Source organism: Limanda limanda, chromosome 12 (genome assembly GCF_963576545.1).
Source record: "Limanda limanda chromosome 12, fLimLim1.1, whole genome shotgun sequence".
Lineage (NCBI taxonomy): Eukaryota > Metazoa > Chordata > Actinopteri > Pleuronectiformes > Pleuronectidae > Limanda > Limanda limanda.
Genome location: NC_083647.1, coordinates 1614507 through 1628752, shown reverse-complemented (window position 1 = coordinate 1628752; position 14246 = coordinate 1614507). Strand labels below are relative to the sequence as shown.

General features: G+C 48.3%; 23 non-coding genes and 1 pseudogene across 23 annotated transcripts in view; all 24 read right to left on the bottom strand.

Moving 5' to 3' along the window:
* Positions 1-16: 16 nt before the first annotated feature.
* LOC133016373 (U2 spliceosomal RNA) lies at positions 17-208 on the bottom strand. The gene has a single exon (XR_009681757.1). It is a non-coding gene; the product is annotated as a U2 spliceosomal RNA (small nuclear RNA).
* A 177-nt stretch (positions 209-385) lies between these two features.
* LOC133016524 (U5 spliceosomal RNA) lies at positions 386-500 on the bottom strand. Its single transcript, XR_009681893.1, has one exon. It is a non-coding gene; the product is annotated as a U5 spliceosomal RNA (small nuclear RNA).
* A 298-nt stretch (positions 501-798) lies between these two features.
* LOC133017334 (U2 spliceosomal RNA) lies at positions 799-990 on the bottom strand. Its single transcript, XR_009682651.1, has one exon. It is a non-coding gene; the product is annotated as a U2 spliceosomal RNA (small nuclear RNA).
* A 180-nt stretch (positions 991-1170) lies between these two features.
* On the bottom strand, positions 1171-1283 carry LOC133016540 (U5 spliceosomal RNA). The gene has a single exon (XR_009681908.1). It is a non-coding gene; the product is annotated as a U5 spliceosomal RNA (small nuclear RNA).
* Positions 1284-1581: 298 nt separating this feature from the next.
* LOC133016438 (U2 spliceosomal RNA) lies at positions 1582-1773 on the bottom strand. The gene has a single exon (XR_009681820.1). It is a non-coding gene; the product is annotated as a U2 spliceosomal RNA (small nuclear RNA).
* A 180-nt stretch (positions 1774-1953) lies between these two features.
* On the bottom strand, positions 1954-2066 carry LOC133016863 (U5 spliceosomal RNA). Its single transcript, XR_009682215.1, has one exon. It is a non-coding gene; the product is annotated as a U5 spliceosomal RNA (small nuclear RNA).
* Positions 2067-2364: 298 nt separating this feature from the next.
* On the bottom strand, positions 2365-2556 carry LOC133017333 (U2 spliceosomal RNA). The gene has a single exon (XR_009682650.1). It is a non-coding gene; the product is annotated as a U2 spliceosomal RNA (small nuclear RNA).
* Positions 2557-2736: 180 nt separating this feature from the next.
* Positions 2737-2849, bottom strand: LOC133016596 (U5 spliceosomal RNA). Its single transcript, XR_009681962.1, has one exon. It is a non-coding gene; the product is annotated as a U5 spliceosomal RNA (small nuclear RNA).
* A 298-nt stretch (positions 2850-3147) lies between these two features.
* LOC133016200 (U2 spliceosomal RNA) lies at positions 3148-3339 on the bottom strand. Its single transcript, XR_009681594.1, has one exon. It is a non-coding gene; the product is annotated as a U2 spliceosomal RNA (small nuclear RNA).
* A 180-nt stretch (positions 3340-3519) lies between these two features.
* On the bottom strand, positions 3520-3632 carry LOC133016902 (U5 spliceosomal RNA). Its single transcript, XR_009682254.1, has one exon. It is a non-coding gene; the product is annotated as a U5 spliceosomal RNA (small nuclear RNA).
* A 297-nt stretch (positions 3633-3929) lies between these two features.
* On the bottom strand, positions 3930-4121 carry LOC133017331 (U2 spliceosomal RNA). The gene has a single exon (XR_009682648.1). It is a non-coding gene; the product is annotated as a U2 spliceosomal RNA (small nuclear RNA).
* A 180-nt stretch (positions 4122-4301) lies between these two features.
* LOC133016956 (U5 spliceosomal RNA) lies at positions 4302-4414 on the bottom strand. Its single transcript, XR_009682306.1, has one exon. It is a non-coding gene; the product is annotated as a U5 spliceosomal RNA (small nuclear RNA).
* A 298-nt stretch (positions 4415-4712) lies between these two features.
* Positions 4713-4915, bottom strand: LOC133016468 (U2 spliceosomal RNA; annotated as a pseudogene).
* Positions 4916-10252: 5337 nt separating this feature from the next.
* Positions 10253-10365, bottom strand: LOC133016794 (U5 spliceosomal RNA). Its single transcript, XR_009682148.1, has one exon. It is a non-coding gene; the product is annotated as a U5 spliceosomal RNA (small nuclear RNA).
* Positions 10366-10663: 298 nt separating this feature from the next.
* On the bottom strand, positions 10664-10855 carry LOC133016291 (U2 spliceosomal RNA). The gene has a single exon (XR_009681680.1). It is a non-coding gene; the product is annotated as a U2 spliceosomal RNA (small nuclear RNA).
* A 180-nt stretch (positions 10856-11035) lies between these two features.
* Positions 11036-11148, bottom strand: LOC133016862 (U5 spliceosomal RNA). Its single transcript, XR_009682214.1, has one exon. It is a non-coding gene; the product is annotated as a U5 spliceosomal RNA (small nuclear RNA).
* A 297-nt stretch (positions 11149-11445) lies between these two features.
* LOC133017330 (U2 spliceosomal RNA) lies at positions 11446-11637 on the bottom strand. Its single transcript, XR_009682647.1, has one exon. It is a non-coding gene; the product is annotated as a U2 spliceosomal RNA (small nuclear RNA).
* A 180-nt stretch (positions 11638-11817) lies between these two features.
* LOC133016978 (U5 spliceosomal RNA) lies at positions 11818-11930 on the bottom strand. Its single transcript, XR_009682325.1, has one exon. It is a non-coding gene; the product is annotated as a U5 spliceosomal RNA (small nuclear RNA).
* Positions 11931-12228: 298 nt separating this feature from the next.
* Positions 12229-12420, bottom strand: LOC133016188 (U2 spliceosomal RNA). The gene has a single exon (XR_009681583.1). It is a non-coding gene; the product is annotated as a U2 spliceosomal RNA (small nuclear RNA).
* A 180-nt stretch (positions 12421-12600) lies between these two features.
* LOC133016834 (U5 spliceosomal RNA) lies at positions 12601-12713 on the bottom strand. Its single transcript, XR_009682186.1, has one exon. It is a non-coding gene; the product is annotated as a U5 spliceosomal RNA (small nuclear RNA).
* Positions 12714-13011: 298 nt separating this feature from the next.
* LOC133016195 (U2 spliceosomal RNA) lies at positions 13012-13203 on the bottom strand. The gene has a single exon (XR_009681590.1). It is a non-coding gene; the product is annotated as a U2 spliceosomal RNA (small nuclear RNA).
* A 170-nt stretch (positions 13204-13373) lies between these two features.
* On the bottom strand, positions 13374-13486 carry LOC133016929 (U5 spliceosomal RNA). The gene has a single exon (XR_009682280.1). It is a non-coding gene; the product is annotated as a U5 spliceosomal RNA (small nuclear RNA).
* Positions 13487-13784: 298 nt separating this feature from the next.
* LOC133017291 (U2 spliceosomal RNA) lies at positions 13785-13976 on the bottom strand. Its single transcript, XR_009682612.1, has one exon. It is a non-coding gene; the product is annotated as a U2 spliceosomal RNA (small nuclear RNA).
* A 180-nt stretch (positions 13977-14156) lies between these two features.
* The window catches only part of LOC133016892 (U5 spliceosomal RNA), a 113-nt gene continuing 23 nt past the window's right edge, over positions 14157-14246 (bottom strand). The window contains exon 1 of the small nuclear RNA XR_009682244.1: positions 14157-14246. This exon is cut by the window's right edge and continues 23 nt beyond it. This is a non-coding gene — a small nuclear RNA (U5 spliceosomal RNA).

Sequence of the window (14246 nt, the reverse complement as noted above, 5' to 3'; positions counted from 1 at the left end):
TTTCTAAAGGGTAAGAACAGAGTGCACCGTTCCCGGAGGCACTGCAATGCTAGGTCGATGCGTGGAGAGAAGGGAGCAAGCTCCACATTTCTGCTCCTCTTGCCAAAAATCTGCTTAATATGTAGTCCTCATATAGAGGACATATCAGATATTAAACTGATAAGAACAGATACTACACTTGATCTTAGCCAAAAGGCCGAGAAGCGATAATCCCCAAGTGTTGGATGTCCACGCCAGGCTCTTGGCACAAATCTCACTTGAGATGGTGCCACATTTGGAGGTGTGCATAACGATGGCTGCTGCTTATCACCTCCGCCCGAGCTCTCCTTTGTGGACGCTTGATTTCTGACCTAGACAGCTCTTTGACTTTTCACAATTTCAAAAGGCTCAGCCATGAAGCAAAGTCGCCAAAAATATATTCAACTCATGTTTGTTCCTCTCCACGGAAGTCTTTAGTAAAAGGCGAAAGACTTGTGCGTTATGAAGAGAAACCAGAGTCAGCATGGCCCTGTGTTGGAGAGCAGCGCTGGAGACTCTCGGTCACATTCACCACCTTTACGGTAGGCCTTTTCTTTCCGCATGTCAGAGCCCAGTATGCAACATTCCCACCCCGCCCCCATTTGGCAACCAAAATTATACACGTCTTTATTAGCTCCTGCCCTGACTACTGTGATTGGCTTTTAAGCCTGTTTAAGCGATAGATCCCTGAACCACTTACATTGGGTCCAAATAGCTGACTCTGGTTTCTCAACAAGTCTCCCAGCAGGTCTTGACTGTTTGCTTTTCTACAGGGTAAGAACAGAGTGCACCGTTCCCAGCGGCACTGCAATGCTAGGTCGATGCGTGGAGAGAAGGGAGCAAGCTCCACATTTCTGCTCCTCTTGCCAAAAATCTGCTTAATATGTAGTCCTCATATAGAGGACATATCAGATATTAAACTGATAAGAACAGATACTACACTTGATCTTAGCCAAAAGGCCGAGAAGCGATAATCCCCAAGTGTTGGATGTCCACGCCAGGCTCTTGGCACAAATCTCACTTGAGATGGTGCCACATTTGGAGGTGTGCATAACGATGGCTGCTGCTTATCACCTCCGCCCGAGCTCTCCTTTGTGGACGCTTGATTTCTGACCTAGACAGCTCTTTGACTTTTCACAATTTCAAAAGGCTCAGCCATGAAGCAAAGCCTGCCAAAAATATATTCAACTCATGTTTGTTCCTCTCCACGGAAGTCTTTAGTAAAAGGCGAAAGACTTGTGCGTTATGAAGAGAAACCAGAGTAAGCATGGCCCTGTGTTGGAGAGCAGCGGTGGAGCCTCTCGGTCACATTCACCACCTTCACGGTAGGCCTTTTCTTTCCGCATGTCAGAGCCCAGTATGCAACATTCCCACCCCGCCCCCATCTGGCAACCAAAATTATACACGTCTTTATTAGCTCCTGCCCTGACTACTGTGATTGGCTTTTAAGCCTGTTTAAGCGATAGATCCCTGAACCACTTACATTGGGTCCAAATAGCTGACTCTGGTTTCTCACCAAGTCTACCAGCAGGTCTTGAGTGTTTGCTTTTCTACAGGGTAAGAACAGAGTGCACCGTTCCCAGCGGCACTGCAATGCTAGGTCGATGTGTCGAGAGAAGGGAGCAAGCTCCACATTTCTGCTCCTCTTGCCAAAAATCTGCTTAATATGTAGTCCCCATATAGAGGACATATCAGATATTAAACTGATAAGAACAGATACTACACTTGATCTTAGCCAAAAGGCCGAGAAGCGATAATCCCCAAGTGTTGGATGTCCACGCCAGGCTCTTGGCACAAATCTCACTTGATATGGTGCCACATTTGGAGGTGTGCATAACGATGGCTGCTGCTTATCACCTCCGCCCGAGCTCTCCTTTGTGGACGCTTGATTTCTGACCTAGACAGCTCTTTGACTTTTCACAATTTCAAAAGGCTCAGCCATGAAGCAAAGCCTGCCAAAAATATATTCAACTCATGTTTGTTCCTCTCCACGGAAGTCTTTAGTAAAAGGCGAAAGACTTGTGCGTTATGAAGAGAAACTAGAGTCAGCATGGCCCTGTGTTGGAGAGCAGCGGTGGAGCCTCTCGGTCACATTCACCACCTTCACGGTAGGCCTTTTCTTTCCGCATGTCAGAGCCCAGTATGCAACATTCCCACCCCGCCCCCATTTGGCAACCAAAATTATACACGTCTTTATTAGCTCCTGCCCTGACTACTGTGATTGGCTTTTAAGCCTGTTTAAGCGATAGATCCCTGAACCACTTACATTGGGTCCAAATAGCTGACTCTGGTTTCTAACCAAGTCTCCCAGCAGGTCTTGAGTGTTTGCTTTTCTACAGGGTAAGAACAGAGTGCACCGTTCCCAGCGGCACTGCAATGCTAGGTCGATGCGTGGAGAGAAGGGAGCAAGCTCCACATTTCTGCTCCTCTTGCCAAAAATCTGCTTAATATGTAGTCCTCATATAGAGGACATATCAGATATTAAACTGATAAGAACAGATACTACACTTGATCTTAGCCAAAAGGCCGAGAAGCGATAATCCCCAAGTGTTGGATGTCCACGCCAGGCTCTTGGCACAAATCTCACTTGATATGGTGCCACATTTGGAGGTGTGCATAACGATGGCTGCTGCTTATCACCTCCGCCCGAGCTCTCCTTTGTGGACGCTTGATTTCTGACCTAGACAGCTCTTTGACTTTTCACAATTTCAAAAGGCTCAGCCATGAAGCAAAGCCTGCCAAAAATATATTCAACTCATGTTTGTTCCTCTCCACGGAAGTCTTTAGTAAAAGGCGAAAGACTTGTGCGTTATGAAGAGAAACCAGAGTCAGCATGGCCCTGTGTTGGAGAGCAGCGGTGGAGCCTCTCGGTCACATTCACCACCTTCACGGTAGGCCTTTTCTTTCCGCATGTCAGAGCCCAGTATGCAACATTCCCACCCCGCCCCCATCTGGCAACCAAAATTATACACGTCTTTATTTGCTCCTGCCCTGACTACTGTGATTGGCTTTTAAGCCTGTTTAAGCGATAGATCCCTGAACCACTTACATTGGGTCCAAATAGCAGACTCTGGTTTCTCACCAAGTCTCCCAGCAGGTCTTGAGTGTTTGCTTTTCTACAGGGTAAGAACAGAGTGCACCGTTCCCAGCGGCACTGCAATGCTAGGTCGATGCGTGGAGAGAAGGGAGCAAGCTCCACATTTCTGCTCCTCTTTCCAAAAATCTACTTAATATGTAGTCCTCATATAGAGGACATATCAGATATTAAACTGATAAGAACAGATACTACACTTGATCTTAGCCAGAAGGCCGAGAAGCGATAATCCCCAAGTGTTGGATGTCCACGCCAGGCTCTTGGCACAAATCTCACTTGAGATGGTGCCACATTTGGAGGTGTGCATAACGATGGCTGCTGCTTATCACCTCCGCCCGAGCTCTCCTTTGTGGACGCTTGATTACTGACCTAGACAGCTCTTTGACTTTTCACAATTTCAAAAGGCTCAGCCATGAAGCAAAGCCTGCCAAAAATATATTCAACTCATGTTTGTTCCTCTCCACAGAAGTCTTTAGTAAAAGGCGAAAGACTTGTGCGTTATGAAGAGAAACCAGAGTCAGCAAGGCCCTGTGTTGGAGAGCAGCGGTGGAGCCTCTCAGTCATATTCACCACCTTTACGGTAGATCTTTTCTTTCCGCATTTCAGAGCCCAGTATGCAACATTCCCACCCCGCCCCCATTTGGCAACCAAAATTATACACGTCTTTATTAGCTCCTGCCTTGACTACTGTGATTGGCTTTTAAGCCTGTTTAAGCGATTGATCCCTGAACCATTACATTGGGTCAAAATAGCTGACTCTGGTTTCTCACCAAGTCTCCCAGCAGGTCTTGAGTGTCTGCTTTTCTACAGGGTAAGAACAGAGTGCACCGTTCCCAGCGGCACTGCAATGCTAGGTCGATGCGTGGAGAGAAGGGAGCAAGCTCCACATTTCTGCTCCTCTTGCCAAAAATCTGCTTAATATGTAGTCCTCATATAGAGGACATATCAGATATTAAACTGATAAGAACAGATACTACACTTGATCTTAGCCAAAAGGCCGAGAAGCGATAATCCCCAAGTGTTGGATGTCCACGCCAGGCTCTTGGCACAAATCTCACTTGATATGGTGCCACATTTGGAGGTGTGCATAACGATGGCTGCTGCTTATCACCTCCGCCCGAGCTCTCCTTTGTGGACGCTTGATTTCTGACCTAGACAGCTCTTTGACTTTTCACAATTTCAAAAGGCTCAGCCATGAAGCAAAGCCTGCCAAAAATATATTCAACTCATGTTTGTTCCTCTCCACGGAAGTCTTTAGTAAAAGGCGAAACACTTGTGCGTTATGAAGAGAAACCAGAGTCAGCATGGCCCTGTGTTGGAGAGCAGCGGTGGAGCCTCTCGGTCACATTCACCACCTTTACGGTAGGCCTTTTCTTTCCGCATGTCAGAGCCCAGTATGCAACATTCCCACCCCGCCCCCATTTGGCAACCAAAATTATACACGTCTTTATTAGCTCCTGCCCTGACTACTGTGATTGGCTTTTAAGCCTGTTTAAGCGATAGATCCCTGAACCACTTACATTGGGTCCAAATAGCTGACTCTGGTTTCTAACCAAGTCTCCCAGTAGGTCTTGAGTGTTTGCTTTTCTACAGGGTAAGAACAGAGTGCACCGTTCCCAGCGGCACTGCAATGCTAGGTCGATGCGTGGAGAGAAGGGAGCAAGCTCCACATTTCTGCTCCTCTTGCCAAAAATCTGCTTAATATGTAGTCCTCATATAGAGGACATATCAGATATTAAACTGATAAGAACAGATTTTTTTTTTTTTTTTTTTTTTTTTTTTTTTTTTATTACAAAAAACTTTCATCAGTTACATACAAATCAAGACAAATCAAACATCACGTATGACCATCCCTAATACAACGTTCGGCATCAATTGTGCCCCTTGCAGGTATAGAATGTTCGTTTTTCAAAACCTTCCCTGTCCATGTTGCAAAAATAACAGGTGAAATAATAAACAAAAACAGCCCAAAGAAACCCTTTTGCCTTCCCTCTTAGCTCACCATATCCACCCAAACCCTCCCTTCCACCTCTCTAGAGCGGCATGCTTCCCCCACTTCTCCATGTCCCTTTTGATTTTCCCCTTTACCTCAGCTTCCACCCTCCTCATGATCCCTTCCACACCGCTGTCTTTATCTCTCTTTACCAGGTCTTGCCTGGCCAACCACATAATCCTCTTTGTATTACTTATGATATACCACATTGGGAAATTTCCTGAGCCTAAACCTCTTTCAACCTTATCCCAGGTCAAATTAAATCCTCGTACTACCTGCCTTAGCCGCTCCCCCACTTTACCCCATACTACCTTTGCAGTTGGACAGTCCCACATGACATGCCTGACCGTTTCCTCACCTGAACAGGTTGCCCGAGGGCACGCAGGGGATCTTGCCAACCCATGCCTGTACATGGTTTCCCGCACTGGCAGGCATTTGTGCAGGCATAACCAATTTATGTCTTTGAGCCTGTTGTCAAGCCCCCCTGGCTGGATCCCCCGCCAAATCTTTGTCGGGGTCCCCACCAACGGAAGTGCGACCACTGCCTTACTGACCTCTCTGTAGAGGGCTCTGTGATCTATTTGTATTGCTCTGTCGGAGGCCTCAGGATGAGCCCGCAGCCACCTAGCTGCATGGTTGTAATGCCATGGCTGCTGCTCCACCCTGGGTGCCAAATTGTTCCAGACCATCAACCCCCTAGCTTGGTTCGCGAAATAAAGCCTTAAAAAATAGCCTGAGGGGTGCTCTATTGGAAAAGAAAGCTCCCTGCACAGGGAAGAAACAAAAATGCAGTCCAGTTTCAGCGGGAGGTGTGGCACATCCCTCCCTCCTGCTTCGATACCAGAAAGCATGCGAGTTCTGGCCACGTATTCGTATCTCCCCCCCCATATGAAATCGAACACAAAGCGCATGAGAGGTCTCCTCATGCTCACTGGCAGTGGGTATATGTATGCCAAATATAGCAGGGATGGCAGAATGTCTACCTTCAGAACAAGTACCTTCCCTATAAAGGTCAGGCACCTGCTCTTCCAGAGTGCAAGCTTCTTCTGGACTGCTGTAATTCGCCTGGTCCAGTTGATCGTGGCACTGTTGGCTGTCTCAAAGCTGACCCCTAGTACCTTCAGTGGTCCTGTGCAGAGCGACAACCCTCCCGGTACATCCGTCCTTTCTTTCCAACGCCCAAAGAACTTTACAGAGGACTTGGCGTGATTCAGTTTTGCTCCAGACACCCGACCAAAGTCCTGAAAAATCTCCAAGGATCGGATGAGACTCTCATCCCTGTCTAGCAGCAGTGTGGTGTCGTCTGCATACTGTGACAGCTTGACCCGTAGGCCTCTGCTGCCGGGAACCAGGAAACCTTTCACCCCTGGGTCAGCCCGAATGGTTGCCGCCAGGGGCTCTAAATAAAGGATGTAGAGCAGCGGTGAGAGTGGGCAGCCCTGTCTTACCCCTGAGTGCAACCTGAAAATTTCCCTTAAGTGCCCGTTGACTGACACCTTGCTCCCCACACCTGTGTATAATGTGCGCAGCCATTCGACAAAAACCTTGTTAAAGCCTAGCCTTTCCAACACCCTAAACATAAAACCCCAGTGAACCCTGTCAAAGGCCTTTGCCTGGTCGAGACCCACCACCATAAATGGCAGGTGTCTGTCTTCCGCCCACGCGGCAGCGTCTCGTATGAGCTGGAGATTCCACTTCACCGAGCGCCCTGCCACCCCACACGTTTGGTCCACATGGACCACGTGTGGAAGCGCTGTGCCCAGCCGATCCGCTAGGACCTTTGCCAGAAGTTTATAGTCAACACACAACATGGTCAGTGGCCGCCAGTTCCCGAGGTCGGTTCCATCCCCCTTCTTAAACAGAAGGGAGATCACTCCTGTGGCCATAGTCCCTCCCATTGCACCTGTGAGAAGTATTGTGGACAACACCTCCAACAATACCGGCCCGAGAATCTCCCAGAACTTGAGATAAAACTCCACCGGCAGTCCGTCTATGCCAGGCACCTTCCGCCTGTTCATTTTACCAAGGGCACCCTCGAGCTCTTTGAGGGTAAGCGGGGCCTCCAAAGTCTGCGCTATGTCGGACGGCACCTGCTTGGTCAGTAAGTTCAGAAAGATCTCCCCTCCCTCTACATCTACCTCTTTCTCCTGGAAACTTGTGCGGTAGTAGTCAGTAGCAGCCCCCACCATCTCAGCTGCTTCCGACACTACCACACCCTGCTTATCCCTGATTCCGGTCTGTACCTGTCTTTTCCTGTCTGCCCGTATTGAGTTGAAAAAAGCAGCGGAACACGTCTCGTGCTTCTCTAGGAAGTTTCGCCGTGCCTGCAACAGGTAAGCCCGGGCCCTTACCTCAAAGACCTCCCTAAGCTTTGCTTTTAGGGTGTCACAAGCCCGCTGATTTACTGTGCCACCGCTGTTTCCTTTGCTGTACTCCAGCTCGAGGAGGCGCTGTAAGCGAAAAACCTCCCTCTTTGCCAACCTCACCTTCCTTTTACAATAACTAACGCAAAACATTTTTATCCTTTTCTTGGCTACTTCCCACCACTCCATCACCCCAGGACACAATGGTCTTATTCCTAAAAGGTTTTTGAAAAATAGTTCAAAACTTTGTTTGAAAGTGTCCTCCTCTAATATGCTAATATTGAGACGCCAGTACCCACGCCCAAAAATAGGCAGGCACAGGCGCACCTCAAACAGCAGCCCATCATGGTCAGAGAAGAACACAGGGAGCAGTCGACCTGACACCAGACTTAAAGACTTTGCTGCAAACACGTAGTCAAGACGTTTAAACGTACCACGTGAGTTACGCCATGTGGGGCCGTCTGCCAGAGGCCTGACCATCCTCCCCCCATCTACCAACCCGTGTCTAGCCATAAGGTGGGAGATGTAAATATCGCTGGTGTCCCCCCCCTTACCTAACTGCACATTGAAATCCCCACCTACAATTACCTGCCTATTGGTGGCCAAGTGTGGCTCTACCAACTCAAACATTTCTCTACGTTCCCTCTGAGTTTGTGGTCCATACACCACCACAACCCTGAGCTTGCTTGTCCCCCATGTGATGTCAGCCCCCATTATCCTCCCTTGGACAATAATGAAAACATCCTCCACCCTAATCTCTTTTACCCCAAACAAAATCCCTACCCCTGTAGAGTGGACCCCTCCCACGCTCCAGATTGAGTCCCCTTTCGTCCACTCCCTTGAGAAATTCGCAGCATCCCCCATGTCCCGTAAATGAACCTCCTGCAATAAACAAATATCAACATGCAGATGGTCCACAAAATCATAAACAGTCCTTCTTTTTAACGTATCCCTCATCCCTCTTACATTTAAAGAAAGCATCTTTACTACAGCCATTATAATTTGTATTTTTTTAAGTCTTTACTGTATCAAAACAATCAAAATAATCAAAATCAAAAAAAAAACACTCCTTACGGCAAAAAGAAGTCCTCTCTCTCCATCTGCTCCGCCCAGGAAAAGAGCACTGGATTAGGCGAAGTTGATGGTCTGTTGGGTCCCTCATATGCATCTTCCCCCAAAGGGGATGGTATATTGAGCAGGTAAGGAGGTAAATCCAGCTCCAGCCCCAAACCTTCTGCGAGCAGCTCACCTGGATCTCCTCCGATATGCTGCGTAGCCTCTCCACCCTTACCTAGCCCTGTGTTGCCCCCTTCCTGCTCCTGATGTCCTCCCTCCTCTGCAGCCCTTCTTTGCTGCCCTACGCCATAAATCATCCCACCATCATCTACCTTCTCTTGGTCCCCTCCCTCTGCCCCTGTGCCATCCCCCTTTGACTTTTTACTATGGCCCCCCTCCTTACTCTCTCCGCTTCTAATTGTCTTCCCCACTCCGAAAACCTGTGATCCTTTCCGTGCCCCCTTCTTGACCTTGGAGTTGGCTGGACCTGGGCTGATGAGAGGAAAGTCTCCCCCTGTGTTGTCACAGGGCACCTGGGCTTCGCTTTCCCCGCTGGCACTGCTTGTTGTTCCTTTCTCCGGGGGGACTTCCTCTGTTCCAATCTTAGAAAGATCCGTAGCTGGCTCCGCCTGTACCGGTGTGCATGTGCCATTCTCTGCAGGCACGGTTCTCTCTCCTGGGTCCTTTGCTTTTTCCGGCTCTCCATTGGACTTGGCTACTTCCGCAAAGGTCCTCCGTCGGCTAGGACAGTTGCGGTACAGGTGGCCCATTCCTCCACATCCATGACAGGCCTTGGGCCCTTTGCAATCTTTGGCCTCATGGCCCCCTTGGCCACAGGTACAGCAGCAGGCTCCGGAACAGCCTGCCTCTGTATGGCCAGACTGCCTGCAACGCCTACAGAAATCTGGTTGTCTGGCGTAAAACAGGTAACCACGGTCTGCACCAATGCTGAAAAGAGCCGGTGGATGCTTCAGTCCTCCAGGTCCTTCTGGGTCAGGGTTCAGCAGCACTTGGAACTGCCTTCTTCCTGTCCAGAATCCGCTCATGTCTTTTACGTACCTAGCACTAGTCACCACCTCTCCGTGCTGTCCCAAAAAAGCAACTAGTGCTCGATCTGTGACGAAAGGGTTGTACGTATGGACAGTGACAGTTCTGAAATTTGGTCTGTCCAGGTTCAAAATCTTGTAACCGGCTATGAATCTTGTCCCAGCCTCCTTTCTACAGGCTTCAGCCACTCTTGAATACACATCCTCACTGATCAGGGTAACGTCGAAAGCTTTTTCTTGCTGGTTCCACTGAATACAGTACACATCTTCTACCTTCAGCCTCAGTTGTTCCAAAATTACTTGTTTGCAGAACCAGTCTCTCGAAATTAGGTGTTCCTCCACTGATTCCGCCTGGAAACGTATAGTGTACCTCACCCCGACCTTTGGGCTCGTCTGTTCCTTGGAACCCCTTGGGGCCATCTTTGGGTCGTCTGTGTTTCTTCTTCGTCCACCTTTGCCCCCGTCGCTCCACTTGATCTTAGCCAAAAGGCCGAGAAGCGATAATCCCCAAGTGTTGGATGAGCACGCCAGGCTCTTGGCACAAATCTTACTTGAGATGGTGCCACATTTGGAGGTGTGCATAACGATGGCTGCTGCTTATCACCTTCGCCCGAGCTCTATTTTGTGGACGCTTGATTTCTGACCTAGACAGCTCTTTGACTTTTCACAATTTCAAAAGGCTCAGCCATGAAGCAAAGCCTGCCAAAAATATATTCAACTCATGTTTGTTCCTCTCCACGGAAGTCTTTAGTAAAAGGCGAAAGACTTGTGCGTTATGAAGAGAAACCAGAGTGAGCATGGCCCTGTGTTGGAGAGCAGTGGTGGAGCCTCTCGGTCACATTCACCACCTTCACGGTAGGCCTTTTCTTTCCGCATGTCAGAGCCCAGTATGCAACATTCCCACCCCGCCCCCATCTGGCAACCAAAATTATACACGTCTTTATTAGCTCCTGCCCTGACTACTGTGATTGGCTTTTAAGCCTGTTTAAGCAATAGATCCCTGAACCACTTACATTGGGTCCAAATAGCTGACTCTGGTTTCTCACCAAGTCTACCAGCAGGTCTTGAGTGTTTGCTTTTCTACAGGGTAAGAACAGAGTGCACCGTTCCCAGCGGCACTGCAATGCTAGGTCGATGCGTGGAGAGAAGGGAGCAAGCTCCACATTTCTGCTCCTCTTGCCAAAAATCTGCTTAATATGTAGTCCCCATATAGAGGACATATCAGATATTAAACTGATAAGAACAGATACTACACTTGATCTTAGCCAAAAGGCCGAGAAGCGAAAATCCCCAAGTGTTGGATGTCCACGCCAGGCTCTTGGCACAAATCTCACTTGATATGGTGCCACATTTGGAGGTGTGCATAACGATGGCTGCTGCTTATCACCTCCGCCCGAGCTCTCCTTTGTGGACGCTTGATTTCTGACCTAGACAGCTCTTTGACTTTTCACAATTTCAAAAGGCTCAGCCATGAAGCAAAGCCTGCCAAAAATATATTCAACTCATGTTTGTTCCTCTCCACGGAAGTCTTTAGTAAAAGGCGAAAGACTTGTGCGTTATGAAGAGAAACTAGAGTCAGCATGGCCCTGTGTTGGAGAGCAGCGGTGGAGCCTCTCGGTCACATTCACCACCTTCACGGTAGGCCTTTTCTTTCCGCATGTCAGAGCCCAGTATGCAACATTCCCACCCCGCCCCCATTTGGCAACCAAAATTATACACGTCTTTATTAGCTCCTGCCTTGACTACTGTGATTGGCTTTTAAGCCTGTTTAAGCGATAGATCCCTGAACCATTACATTGGGTCAAAATAGCTGACTCTGGTTTCTCACCAAGTCTCCCAGCAGGTCTTGAGTGTCTGCTTTTCTACAGGGTAAGAACAGAGTGCACCGTTCCCAGCGGCACTGCAATGCTAGGTCGATGCGTGGAGAGAAGGGAGCAAGCTCCACATTTCTGCTCCTCTTGCCAAAAATCTGCTTAATATGTAGTCCTCATATAGAGGACATATCAGATATTAAACTGATAAGAACAGATACTACACTTGATCTTAGCCAAAAGGCCGAGAAGCGATAATCCCCAAGTGTTGGATGTCCACGCCAGGCTCTTGGCACAAATCTCACTTGATATGGTGCCACATTTGGAGGTGTGCATAACGATGGCTGCTGCTTATCACCTCCGCCCGAGCTCTCCTTTGTGGACGCTTGATTTCTGACCTAGACAGCTCTTTGACTTTTCACAATTTCAAAAGGCTCAGCCATAAAGCAAAGCCTACCAAAAATATATTCAACTCATGTTCGTTCCTCTCCACGGAGGTCTTTAGTAAAAGGCGAAAGACTTGTGCGTTATGAAGAGAAACTAGAGTCAGCATGACCCTTTGTTGGAGAGCAGCGGTGGAGCCTCTTGGTCACATTCACCACCTTCACGGTAGGCCTTTTCTTTCCGCATGTCAGAGCCCAGTATGCAACATTCCCACCCCGCCCCCATTTGGCAACCAAAATTATACACGTCTTTATTAGCTCCTGCCCTGACTACTGTGATTGGCTTTTAAGCCTGTTTAAGCGATAGATCCCTGAACCACTTACATTGGGTCCAAATAGCTGACTCTGGTTTCTAACCAAGTCTCCCAGCAGGTCTTGAGTGTTTGCTTTTCTACAGGGTAAGAACAGAGTGCACCGTCCCCAGCGGCACTGCAATGCTAGGTCGATGCGTGGAGAGAAGGGAGCAAGCTCCACATTTCTGCTCCTCTTGCCAAAAATCTGCTTAATATGTAGTCCTCATATAGAGGACATATCAGATATTAAACTGATAAGAACAGATACTACACTTGATCTTAGCCAAAAGGCCGAGAAGCGATAATCCCCAAGTGTTGGATGTCCACGCCAGGCTCTTGGCACAAATCTCACTTGAGATGGTGCCACATTTGGAGGTGTGCAAAACGATGGCTGCTGCTTATCACCTTCGCCCGAGCTCTATTTTGTGGACGCTTGATTTCTGACCTAGACAGCTCTTTGACTTTTCACAATTTCAAAAGGCTCAGCGATGAAGCAAAGCCTGCCAAAAATATATTCAACTCATGTTTGTTCCTCTCCACGGAAGTCTTTAGTAAAAGGCGAAAGACTTGTGCGTTATGAAGAGAAACCAGAGTCAGCATGGCCCTGTGTTGGAGAGCAGTGGTGGAGCCTCTCGGTCACATTCACCACCTTCACGGTAGGCCTTTTCTTTCCGCATATCAGAGCCCAGTATGCAACATTCCCACCCCGCCCCCATCTGGCAACCAAAATTATACACGTCTTTATTAGCTCCTGCCCTGACTACTGTGATTGGCTTTTAAGCCTGTTTAAGCGATAGATCCCTGAACCACTTACATTGGGTCCAAATAGCTGACTCTGGTTTCTCACCAAGTCTCCCAGCAGGTCTTTAGTGTTTGCTTTTCTACAGGGTAAGAACAGAGTGCACCGTTCCCAGCGGCACTGTAATGCTAGGTCGATGCGTGGAGAGAAGGGAGCAAGCTCCACATTTCTGCTCCTCTTGCCAAAAATCTGCTTAATATGTAGTCCTCATATAGAGGACATATCAGATATTAAACTGATAAGAACAGATACTACACTTGATCTTAGCCAAAAGGCCGAGAAGCGATAATCCCCAAGTGTTGGATGTCCACGCCAGGCTCTTGGCACAAATCTCACTTGATATGGTGCCACATTTGGAGGTGTGCATAACGATTATCACCTTCGCCCGAGCTCTCTTTTGTGGACGCTTGATTTCTGACCTAGACAGCTCTTTGACTTTTCACAATTTCAAAAGGCTCAGCCATGAAGCAAAGCCTGCCAAAAATATATTCAACTCATGTTTGTTCCTCTCCAAGGAAGTCTTTAGTAAAAGGCGAAAGACTTGTGCGTTATGGAGAGAAACCAGAGTCAGCATGGCCCTGTGTTGGAGAGCAGCGGTGGAGCCTCTCGGTCACATTCACCACCTTCACGGTAGGCCTTTTCTTTCCGCATGTCAGAGCCCAGTATGCAACATTCCCACCCCGCTGCCATCTGGCAACCAAAATTATACACGTCTTTATTAGCTCCTGCCCTGACTACTGTGATTGGCTTTTAAGCCTGTTTAAGCGATAGATCCCTGAACCACTTACATTGGGTCCAAATAGCTGACTCTGGTTTCTCACCAAGTCTCCCAGCAGGTCATGAGTGTTTGCTTTTCTACAGGGTAAGAAGAGAGTGCACCGTTCCCAGCGGCACTGCAATGCTAGGTCGATGCGTGGAGAGAAGGGAGCAAGCTCCACATTTCTGCTCCTCTTGCCAAAAATCTGCTTAATATGTAGTCCTCATATAGAGGACATATCAGATATTAAACTGATAAGAACAGATACTACACTTGATCTTAGCCAAAAGGCCGAGAAGCGATAATCCCCAAGTGTTGGATGTCCACGCCAGGCTCTTGGCACAAATCTCACTTGAGATGGTGCCACATTTGGAGGTGTGCATAACTATGGCTGCTGCTTATCACCTCCGCCCGAGCTCTCCTTTGTGGACGCTTGATTTCTGACCTAGACAGCTCTTTGACTTTTCACAATTTCAAAAGGCTCAGCCATGAAGCAAAGCCTGCCAAAAATATATTCAACTCATGTTTGTTCCTCTCCACGGAAGTCTTTAGTAAAAGGCCAAAGACTTGTGC